The following is a 12,403-nucleotide window of genomic DNA, read 5'->3' on the forward strand; positions in this document are numbered from 1 at the left end:
TATCCCCATTTTACAGTTGAGGAAATGAGGCAGATAGAAATTAAGAGACTTACCTAGAATATATGTGAGTCTGGATTTGAACTGAAGTCTTCCTGACTCCAATCCCAGAGCTCTATCCATTGTCCTTCTTAGTTACCTCTATTGTACCCTAAAGGTATAATAGCAATGTTCTCATTCTCATTCATGTGAGAGAAGACTATTCAAACTGGGAGTACTAGGAATGTAACATTCATTAGGCAACAACTCAGTACCAGGAGATGTATCTGCAAGCCCACCAATGTATATATTCCTTTCATGAGTATAAGCCTCTTATGCGTTCTCATTTTGTCTGGTTTATAAAACTTCTACAAATTACACCCAAAGAAAACAAGCAAATAAACAAAAAAGAATTAATCTCTCCCCCAGGGAGTATGAGTTTTATCCAAACTCCTTTTATTAAAATTTAGAATGACTTTGTCTACAAAAGGGAGAACAAGCCAGTGAAAATCTGAGTGAGACAACATATGCTATTCTGGTTAAGATTGCCAGCAACTCACGTTCCTTAGGAGTCAGAAAGGGAAATGATCGGCTTTATCTGAGGGCCATCCCGCTGCCTTCTCCCCTATCAAAGATAAGGAGGAATTGAGGACTCTTAGCTGACCTACTCATTAAAATATCCACAATCAGAATTTCCAGGAGAAGTCCCAATAATGTACTGTCAGGACAATCAGAAGGACCCTGACTGTTCTCACTCTGGGTCTTTGGTACTAATAGAGGAATACTATTCACCTGTACTTTATTAATAGATCACATGCCCCTATTAGTAAATGATATTATGCTTAGAAAAGTGGCTTATTTTATTTATTGGCTAAATTTTCCCCACAACAATCACTTGTATTTCATATCCCTGGTTAGCCATCATTCTCAAAGGTAAATCCTATATCCACTGCAATTGATTTTCAGGCTTTGCACCACCCTCACATGACTGTCTAATGAGGTGAAGAAAGACTACACCCATTCTGTGGTCAGTGCTCCTGTATTTGTATCCATAAGTGTCCAGTCTTTAACCATCATGCTAGGTGAATAAGAAATGATTAAGTTCAGCCATTACAATTCAAATAAACTGTTTAGGATGGATCTAATCATAGCTTTTATTAATCATCTACTCCATTTCTGAAACACAGTTAGTAGGTTCCAAAATAGTCCAATCCACAATCCAAGACCAAGAAATACCATGAATTTTTTCTCCCCTCCCTCCACCCCAAAAGGGTAGGATTGTTTTCCCTCTCCCTTTCACTCTTGGTTTTTCCTCTATCTCTGTCTGTCTGTCTCTGTCTGTCTGACTCTCTCTCTCTCTCTCTCTCTCTCTCTCTCTCTCTCTCTCTCTCTCTCTCTCTCTCTCTCTCACACACACACACACACACACACAGGCACACACACATACACACATACACGCATTGATTCATTTGGCTGCTCACTTTAGCAACTGATTGCAACTCTGGCATGGCAAGGTTAAGTAGCATCTCAGAAAAATTTCCCTTGCTCAGTCTAAGGTACTTCTTCTGTCTTTTTCTATCTCCAGAACCAACAGTACTTCATTCTATGATTATAAATTAATAGCCATTTAACCATTTTATTTGTCTATATTCCTTTCTCCCTCAGATTCACCTTTTACACAGCTATTGTAATCTTTATTAGAAGGTCATTGTTCTGTTCAAAGCTTCTCAATACCTACAGAATATGAGCCTAAACTCCTTGGTCTAGAATTTAAGGCAGTTCTGAGACAAGGCCTGATCAAACCAGTCCTAGCAGTTAAAGTTGGGGACAAAATAAAACAATCAACTCACATTCAATGATTAGTAAACTTACATAATAGTAGTATGGAAAGGGTATTCAGCAGTACTTCAGGACTGATAGGTAGACACAGACTTATTTCCATATAGAAATTTATCTGATCAAAAATGCATGTGGACATCCATAACAGTGGTACATCCATCAAGTCTGGTGGGCATCTACATAGAGGGCTTGAGGGCTGAGGTTTTTATGTACTAGTTCGCTAGGAAACCATATCTGCTAATTGAATAATTAGACCAATCAAATCTTAGTGATAGCTTCAATGTTTTTTAAGGAAAAAATTAGCTTTTTCTATGCAGCACAAATACTGATAGATGTTTTTTCCAATAATAAAGGCCCTTCATAATCTCATTTGAAACTTTTATTTCAAGCCTCATCTTAGGACTTGGAATCATTTCAATTCCTGACAACAAATCTTACTAGCTGTATGGTCACATTAATCTCTTGGAACTTCTGTTTTCTCATCTGTGAAATGTGAATAATAATATCCATCTCACCAGGTTGTTGTGAGAGATAAAAAAAAAAAACAACAACTTGTCAAAACTATAAAGTCCCATCAAAATATAAATTGTGTTACTTCTTATTCTGATGGTTAATTAAGCCCTATCCTCATGCTGCAGAGGTATAAAACTTAGTTTTGATGGTTACTCTAAGAGAGTGTAAGCTTGTTCAAAGGTTTCAGATACAATCTGAACAGATTAGAACATTTTCTCAATGATAAGTTTAGTATTGAGAAGTTCATTGATATCTCATGATGTCTGGCCATAGCTGAGAAACTGGTCATGTTGTGATAAATTCTTTGGCCACTACAACTCTTGAATCAATGAAAAATACCATTACCCTCATGCAATCTTCTTCTACCCCTCTAGTGTGGTAGGTTAGCAGAAGTTTGGAAAGATGGTGCTAAAATAGCACATTTCAGTCAGTCTACAATCATTATTTTAACTATAGATATTCTAAATACAAAATTCTTGGTCAGTAACCAGTGAATATAACATAGAAAGAACTTAATCCTTTCAGTCCTGATGTAAATTATAGCATGAAATGTAAATAAAATTAAGTATGGTCATAGGTTCTCCTTAGAGAATCAAATAAAAGAGTTCATTGAATTGTTTTTGTTATGTATCCAAGAGTAACAAGAAAAGCATAAACTCAAGGGAAACGTAGTTGTTTCCTATTGCAGGGCTCATGAGAAACAATTGCACCAATATAACAATGAAGATATTTTTAGCTTGTCCATCAATATCAATTGCAAAGGATGAGAAGGTAGTGCAATTCTACAATGAATTTGCTAAAACACTAGGAAGTAAATTAGCAATACCATAATAGTTGATTACTTGATGTAAAGCTGAAGATAAGAAAGGAGACCGAAAAACATTTTGGAAAACCTGGTTCAAGAATGAAAACTAACAGCCCAAAAACTTTGGAGATTATATTGGAGCCTCATGTCTATAGAGGACAAATGTTTTCTTTAATAAGTCAATAAGCTCAATATAGTAAATACTAGATAACAACAACAAAAACCTGAAATATTTTTATATTCAAACAGAAAATGATTGCATATTGGTATGAGAGTCATTGTAAAGTCAGCGGTAGACTCAGTCCACAGATTGTTAGAATAAACACTACAATCAATACTAAATTAGAAAAAGAATTGAAATAAGAAGACAAAAATGAAATTTAGGCATTTAACCTGGTTTGCTAAAATAAACCATGGGTGTAAAAAATTGGAAAATGGAGAAAAGGATATCTACCCTGGTCATCCCCATTTTAAAAGAAGTTTAACTGATATCAATCAAATGCTGACATAAAGCCTGCCACCAAATATTTGATCTTTTCTAAAAGAAAGAAGTTTGCACTGAAAAGGGAAAATCTAGGTTAGAATATAAACCTATTTGTATAATCTTTGAGAAAGTGGATAAAAGATTAATGCCAATATTGTTTCCTAACATACTAAGAACCAGAGAAGATGAGAGGAAAAGTTTGTAGAAAACTCTAAATAATATGAAAGATTTAAATGAGCCAAGTCTTCAAAAATCACATATATGAATGACAGACAAAACCAGGAATTGTCTATATATTAAAATTTCTATGACAAAATATAATAACAGTGAAGCAACTTCATTTTTACTATCATACTATCATTTTAAAATCATCTCTTCATTAAATATGAGGGATAACTATTGGGCAATTCATGTGATCCACTGGTATCCATACTGTTAAGAGACCTTTAGGAAGGAATTCTTATATTTTGCATATTATTATAGACGACATAATAAGTAGTGAAATGTTATTATAAAGGACATGAGGCAGCTAAATAGCTCAGGCAATAGGTCACTGTGCCTGGAATCAGGAAGGTCTCAGACACTACTAGTTGTGTGATCCTGGACAAGTCACTTAACCTCTGTTTGCCTTAATCCAGTGAAGAAGAAATGGTTAGACACTCTAATATCTCTGCCAAGAAAACATCATAGGACAATATGGTTCATGAGTTCAGAAAGCGTCAGAAATGACTGAAGAGTTGGACACAACTGAACAACAATGGAAGACATAGATAAGAGTCACACAATGAGAAGGAATGTGAAGAATTAGGATCTATATTGCTAGAATGAATAAGGATTGACAACACACAACAGTCAGTCAGTTTTATAAGCATGGAAGTGCCTACTATGTGCCAGACATTATTCTAAGCATTAGGGAATACAAATGAAGGCTGAAAAAAAAAAAGAAGAAAGATAGACCTGCTTTCTAGGAGCTCATCTTATAATATAATAGGAAAGAGAGCATGCAAGCAACTACATATAAATAAAATATATACAATAATATATAAATATATATATACAATATATACATATAAATGAAATATATATAATATATAAATATATACAATATATAAAAATATATGCAATAATATATAAAAAATATATACAAGTTAAACTGGAAATCATTAGCCTCTGGAATATTGTATTCCAAACCCTTCAAACCTTTAATGTAGAAGTTTCTAGATCTCATGTTATCATGATCATATTTCCACAAAACTTGAATTGTCTCTTTCTGGTTGCTTACAATATTTTCTCCTTGAACTGGGAACTCTCATTTCTAGGGGTCAACATTTTGGGATCACTTTCTAGAGGCTATAGTTGGATTCTTCCACCTTCTATTTTACCTTGTAGTTCTAGAATATCAGGGCAGTTTTCCTTGATAATTTCTTGAAAGATTATTTCTAGGCTGTTTTTGTGATCATATCTTTCAGGTAGTCCAATAACTTTTAAATTATATCTCCTGGATCTATTTTCCAGGTCAATGATTTTTCCAATGAGATATTTGGAGTTGTCTGATTTTTTTCATTCTTTTGGTTCTATTTTATAATTTCTTGATTTTTCGTAAAGTCATTAGCTTCCATTTACTCCAAACTAATTTTGAAGGAATTACTTTTTTTCAGTGAGCTTTTGGGACTCCTTTGCCATTTGACCAATTCTACTTTTTAAGACATTCTTCTCCTCAATAGCTTTTTAGACATCTCTTGCCAATTTAGGTTGTCTATTTTTAAGGTGTTATTTTCTTCAGTATTTTGGGCATCTTCTTTAGCAAGCTGTTGACTCATTTTTTCATGATTTTCTTGCATTACTCTCATTTCTCTTCCCAATTTTTCTCTAATTCTCTTACTTAATTTTTAAAATCCTTTTGGAGCTCTTGCATGACCTGTGACCAATTTATAATTTTTTTTTCTTAGAGGATTTTGATATAGGAGTCTTGACTTTGTTGTCTTCTTCTGGTTGTATATTTTGATCTTCTTTGTCACTAAAATGAGATTCTACTCACTTCCCAGACAAATACTTGACTTTCTAATTCTTTGTCAAGGTAGGATTCTGCTTCCAGTGGAGGTGGAGGTTGGGGGTACTATTCCAAGAATCAGGGTTTTTTATCAGCCCCTTGATGCCCCACAGTCTGTGGACCAAAAGTTCTGGTGGTAGTCACAGATACTGCCACTACTGCTGCCACCACTTCCCCAGAGTTGGGACCAGAACTGACCAGACAATTCTCTCCTATTTCACCCAGTTCCCACATAGTTTTCCTACTGTCTTTGGTGTTTGTGAGTTGAGAAGTCTGGAAACTGCCACAGCTCCCAGTGATTCAGTCCCATGAATCTGCTTGGCCTGTCTGTACCAGCTTGATCTGGGATGGACTGCCCTCCATTCCCTGCCCAGTACAATCCTGGTGTTATATGCCTCTCCTGTTGACTTTCTAGGTTGTATCGGGATGGAGATTTGATTCACTTTGTTATTTTGTGGATTCTTCAGCTTTAGAATTTGTTTAGAGCCATTTTGTAGGTATTTGGAGGGCTTTGAGGGACAGCTCAAGCAATTTCCTGCTTTTACTCCACCATCTTGGCTCCACTCCCTGATTTTAGATTCTTTTCATGTCCTCTAAGGAAGAAAAAGACTGGAAAATTGTCAACATGCAGATAAGCCAGCATCCCAATCACAACTGCCTGTACTAGAGAGAGAAGAGAAATTTCCCTTTTGGTAAAGGTCTGGGTATCTCTCATTCTATGTCTGTCTGTCTGTCTGTCTGTCTGTCTGTCTGTCTGTCTGTCTGTCTCTCTCTCTCTCTCTCTCTCTCTCTCATTTCACAGTGATAGGACTCATTTATTCTGGAATTGTCTGGGATATATTCTTCTCTGTCTATTTTCTCTGGTTTCTGTTTCTATTGGATTGGATAATTTTTTTCTCCCTCTTTTTTATGTGTTCAGGTAGAACTGGCATTTGATGGGAAGGGAACCAAGTTTTGGACCTTGGACATATAACTTGGATAATTTATTCTCTGTGAAGGGATAACACCCAGGAGCTCAGCTTAAACTTAGAAATCATTTCCTCTAGACTAATCCTTGGTTAATGAATCTATACCAACTAAGAGGGCCCCATGCAAATGGACTTTGAAGTAATGGGATAACATATAGTTCACAGTTGACATCGGGAGAGTAAAAAGGACTTGAAAGGAATTTTCTTACTCCAAGTCAAATACGAGTTTGGACTGTGAGCATGTGAGTAGCATCACTAGTAGAATATCAGTTCAAAGGAAAGGATGCAAAAGAGCATATACTAAATTTACCTTTTCTTTCCTTTACATCATTATTTATGTCAATCTCTTTTCTTGTAATACTATTCCCATTTCTACATATCTTTTCTTTTAATTTTTAAATTTTTTAAATTTTTAAATTTTATTTTTTATTTTTCATTTTTTAACACAGTTCATATTACATAAAACAATTCCAACTCTTGGTCAAGTGATACTTCTATTAAAGCATTTGCAATATAGACCACAAACGATTTTTTTTTAACACTAACCAACTGAGACACAAATAATAACTATGTATGTTAACTTCACAAGCCCTTGACCTAATTGTCCCCACACTATTACTAGGAATTAAAGGACCCTAACTTATTGTTGTTGATCTAAAGTCCTAAGCCTTACAACTTAATTTTATACTTAAACTCGGATGTTCCCCTACCAACAATCTATAATTTAATGGATCTGGTATTAAATTTACAAAACTTTTGACTATAGGAAATTGCCACTAAGAGTAGGGACATTGTAGGGAAACAATATCTCCCCAACTTCATGTCAATTCCAGGCAAGAGTAGATTGTCAACTTGAATTCAGTCAGGCTTAAAATTGGCCAGGTGTCAGTGGGGAAATTGAGTCAGGAGAATCCTACCTCAGCCCAGGCTGAACAGCCCCTCTTCCACCCTTCCCATGAGATCCCCTTTTTCAGTTCATAGCAGCATCTCATAGGCTTACTGGCATCATGGATTGGAGACTAAGACTGCCTTTCTTGCTATCCATACTTGGAGTTAGACTAAGAAGAACAGTCACTTAAGCGTCCCCATAGATCCTTAAAATAGCAAGTTCCAATAACCAGGTTTCAGATGTGACTATAATTTTATGTTGGTTAAGGAACAACTTTTGAGGCAAGTCTTAAGTGACTTACATGCCTTTCTATACATGCTTTATTCCCTGATTAAATAAGAAGAATAAAATCAAATATACCATTAAAACTTTAACTTTTCCATCAATGCCAAATTTTTTATCTGAAGTTACCTACCTACAGGAAACTTAGACTAAAATTCTTTTCCCCAAACTAAAACTGTCTCTGGTTTAGTCTCAGTAATTAATTCAATCAATTGTTTTAATACTAATTGCTTTTACATCACTTTGTAACATGTCCAATTTTTCTCCCCATCTCTCTCCTCCCCTCACCCCCTAATACTTTGCATTCTGATTGCCCCTTACCTCAATGTACCCTACCTTATATCACACCCCACCCTTCCCTTATCTCCATTTTCTCTCTTTTCTTGTAGGGCAAGATAAATTTCTATACCCCATTACCTGTGTTTCTTATTTTTCAGTTATATGCAATAATAATTCTCAACATTCATTTTTAATACTTTGAATTCCAACTTCTTTCCCTTCCTCCCTACCCATTGCCACTGAGAAGGCAAGCAATTCAATGCAGACTACATATGTGTCATTTTGCAAAAGACTTCTATAATGATAATGCTGTGTAATACTACCTATATTGCCCTCTATTTTACTCTATCCCCCTTTGTTTTTTTATTCCCTCATTTGACCTTGTCCTTTCCCAAAAGTGTTTATTTCTAGTTACTCCCTTCTCCCATTTGCCCTCCCTTCTATCATTCCTCGAACTCCACTTGTTGCCTCCTCTCCAACTTTCCTTTGGTTTAACAGAGATTTTCATACCCAATTTAGTTAGCATGTTATTTTCTCCTTAAGTCATATGTGGAGAAAATAGTTTAACTTCTCCCCTCTCCCCATCTCCCTTTTCTTCTCCATTGAACAAGATTTTTCTTATCTCTTCTATGAGTTAAAACCTGCCCCATTCCATTTCTTCCTTTCTCCTCCAGTATTTTCCTCTCTCACCCCTTAATTTTTATTTTATTTTTTTGTGCATATCATCTCTTCTGATTCAACACAACCTGTACTCTCTGTCTATATGTGTGTGTGCATGTGTGTGTGTGTATACAACCCCTCCACCTACCCAAATACTGAGAAAAGTCTCAAGATTTACAAATATTTTCTTTTCGTATAGGAATGTAAACAGTTCAGCTTTAGAAAGTCTTTTATGACTTCTCTTTCCAGTTTACCTTTTCATACTTCTCTTGATTCTTGTCTTTGAAAGTCAAATATTCTGTTTCAGTTCTGGTCTTTTCATCATGAATGCTTGAAAGTCCTCTATATCATGGAGTGACCATTATTTTTTTGAAGTATTATACTCAGTTTTGCTGGGTAGGTGATTCTTGGTTTTAATCCCAGTTCCTTTGACTTCTTAAATAACCTATTCTAAACCCTTAGATCCCTTAATATTGAAGCTACCAGATTCTGTGTTATCCTAATTATGTTTCCACAATACTAGAATTGTTTCTTTCTAGTGGCTTGAAGTAGTTCCTTCTTGACCTAGGAATTTTGAAATTTGGCCACAATATTCCTAGGAGTTTCTCTCTTTGGGTGTCTTTCAGGAAGTGTTCAGTGAATTCTTTCAATATTTATTTTGCCCTTTGTTTCTAGAATATCAAGAGAGTTTTCCTTGATAATTTCATGGAAGATAAAGTCTAGGCCCTGTTTTTGATCATGGCTTTCAAGTAGTCCAATAATTTTTAAATTGTCTCTCCTGTGTCTATTTTTCAGATTAGTTATTTTCCCAATGAGATGTTTCACATTGTCTTCTATTTTTCAAACATTTAGTTTTATTTTTTAGCTCCTTGGTTTATGTCATAGTCATTGGCTTCCCTGAAGTCAATTCTCTCTTTTAAACAGCTATTTTCTTCAGTGAGCTTTTGAACAGTCTCTTCCATTTGGCTAATTCTGCTTTTTAAAGCCTCCTTCTCTTCATTGGCTTTTTGGGCCTCTTTTTTCCAACTGAGTTAGCCTCTTTTTAAAAGTGTTATTTTCCTCAGCATTTTTTTGTATCTCCTTTAGAAAGCTACTAACTCACTTTTCTTTTTTTTTTTTTTTCACATAAAATGTTGTAAATTTTATTGTTCAAGGAAAAGTTCATTATTTTGCTTTTTGCCAAGATCTTGCACACAAAAACAAATGACATGAAAATGCACTTTTGCTGCAATAGAGAGGTTGGGACTATGAGTTTGTGAAATGCTGTATATATTGTTAGAATTAGTTTTTGTGTGAATTGCATTTACTTTGCTTTGCTGAAAAGCTTTTCTTTGTTATAAGGAGAGGTTAAATATGGACAGAGAAAGCGTTATGGGGAAAGTGTTGGTATAAATATAAATAGGCAACAATTAAACTTCAAAAAAGAAAAGTATTACTTATCCATTCTCGCAAAGGACCCTTTGGAATTATGTATATTCACAACTTCTGTTAAATGAAAATATCCAGCATGGGTCAAAGGAAAAAGGGAAAAGTAGCAGTGGTCGATGGCTCCCTGGGGAGGGGTTCTGAGGCAGTCTATTTGTCAATTTTATAATAGACCTGCTTACATTCTTGGTCCTTGTATTCAAGATGTAATAGAAAATCTCCCAAAATTTGTGAAACTTAATGACCATTTCTTAGTTCGGATAATTAACTTGGACATAAGTCAAACTGCTAGAAAGCGCACCAAATAACTTGAATTCTGGGTACTGAAGGTATTAGGGGCACAGGCAGTGTATAGACACAGGTAGAAGTATAATATCAATAGATCTCTCCCCTCTGGGAAGGGCCTCTTCTCTGTTACTTAGGTCCAAGTACTCAATGATCTCTTTTCTTCCCTTTCTCCTCTATGTGACATTCTTCCATCTTTCAATCACCAGCTTATGAACCTCCTTCCAGTTTTCACTATCATTGTCAGTTCCCATTTCTGGATTCAGGTCTTGGAGGGAAACACCTGCCACATTCACTCCACTCCATACAGCCACACTTGAGTCTCCATGCTCTCCAGGGATCCAGCCATGGCAGCTGCTTGGATGGATGCCAAGTTTTTCAGACATAAGATAGCGGAATCTAGCAGAATCCAGATTGCATCCACTCCCAATCACCCGGTGCTTTGGCAGGCCACTCAGTTTCCAGGTGACATATGTAAGGATATCCACTGGGTTGGAAACCACAATTATGATACAGTCTGGGCTATACTTTACAATCTGGGGGATAATAAACTTGAAGACATTCACATTCCTTTGTACCAGATTGAGGCGACTCTCTCCCTCTTGCTGGCGGACTCCAGCAGTGACTACAACAATCTTGGAACCAGCAGTGACAGAGTAATCTTTATCAGCCACAATTTTAGGAGTTTGAAGAAACAAGCTCCCATGCTGTAGATCCATCATTTCTCCTTTGAGTTTGTCTTCCAAAACATCAACAAGGGCAAGTTCATCAGCAAGACTCTTTGCAAGTATGCTGATAGCACAGGCCATACCAACTTGTCCAACGCCCACAACAGTAATCTTATTGTTTGGGGCTGCTGCCTCCTCTTCTGCAACTGGAACAATCAGTTTTTCTTTAAGAGTAGCCATTTTGTTCTGCCTAAAGAATAGGTGACTGCCTGGGATGAAGTTTGCTAACTCACTTTTCAAGCTCTTCTATTGATTGAGCCCAGTTTAAGTTCCCTTTGGAGGCCCTGGAAGCAGAGGCCTTAACTTTCTGTAACAGTATGCCTTATTCTTCCTTGTCTGAAAGAATGGAAGGAGACACCTGTTCTCCAAGAAAGTAGCCTTCTATGGACTTATTATTTTTTGCCTTTTTTGGACATCTTCCCAACAAGTTATTTGACTTCTAAATCCTTTGTCAAGAGGGTGGTCCTATTACCCCTTCTCTCCCCAGTATTGTATTCAAGGCTGAGATTGAACTCAGCTGCTGGATTCCCCTAGGACTTTGGATGGAAGTGAGGCCATCAGTGAGAGTTGAGGTTTAGATCAGCTGCTCCCTACAGCCAGAGGCTTTAAGTTGAGCTGCCTGGAAAATGGACCCAGGTTGCTTGCTGACCACCATAGCTGCCTGCACTCTGCTGCTGCTGTTGCTATAGTCAGGAACCCCCTTCCCCTCTTGCCCTACTGGGAAAGCCCTCCCACACTGACCTTTGGAGCCTTCTTTGTTGCTTGTGGGTTGAGAGATCTGGGACCTTCCCTGCTGGGAACTCTGCCCCCAAGGTCTGTTCATGTCCTGTTCCTCCCAGTGCAGGGTGGCCAGGGCTGGGCTGCACTCTGCTCAGCATCCTGTGAGACAGAACTTTCCTGTTGACCTTCTAAGTTACCTTTGGCTGGAAACCTCTTTCACTCTGTTGGTCTTTGGCTTCTGCTGCTCTAGAATTTGTTGAGAATCATTTTTTACAGGTATTTTGTGGGTCTGTGGGGGAAATGCTACAGTATATGCATCTTTCTACTCCACCATCTTGGCTCTGACCCCTCCCATTTCCACATTCCAGATGAATATTGTTATTTTTCCTAGCTCTCTAAATTATTTTTTGGTAGTCTGATTGATATAGCACTGAATAAGTAAGTTAATTTAGGTGTAATTTTCATTTTTCATACGTTAACTTGGCCTACCCATGAGTATT

At 36.7% G+C, this 12,403-nt stretch overlaps 1 pseudogene across 1 annotated transcript; it reads right to left on the bottom strand.

Annotated features, from left to right (window-relative positions):
* Window positions 1-10,616: 10,616 nt before the first annotated feature.
* Window positions 10,617-11,402, bottom strand: LOC140498356 (L-lactate dehydrogenase B chain pseudogene; annotated as a pseudogene). Its single transcript, XR_011965075.1, has one exon. The product of XR_011965075.1 is annotated as an L-lactate dehydrogenase B chain pseudogene (transcript).
* Window positions 11,403-12,403: the final 1,001 nt, after the last annotated feature.

This window comes from Notamacropus eugenii, chromosome 4, assembly GCF_028372415.1.
Source record: "Notamacropus eugenii isolate mMacEug1 chromosome 4, mMacEug1.pri_v2, whole genome shotgun sequence".
NCBI classification, from domain to species: Eukaryota; Metazoa; Chordata; class Mammalia; order Diprotodontia; family Macropodidae; genus Notamacropus; species Notamacropus eugenii.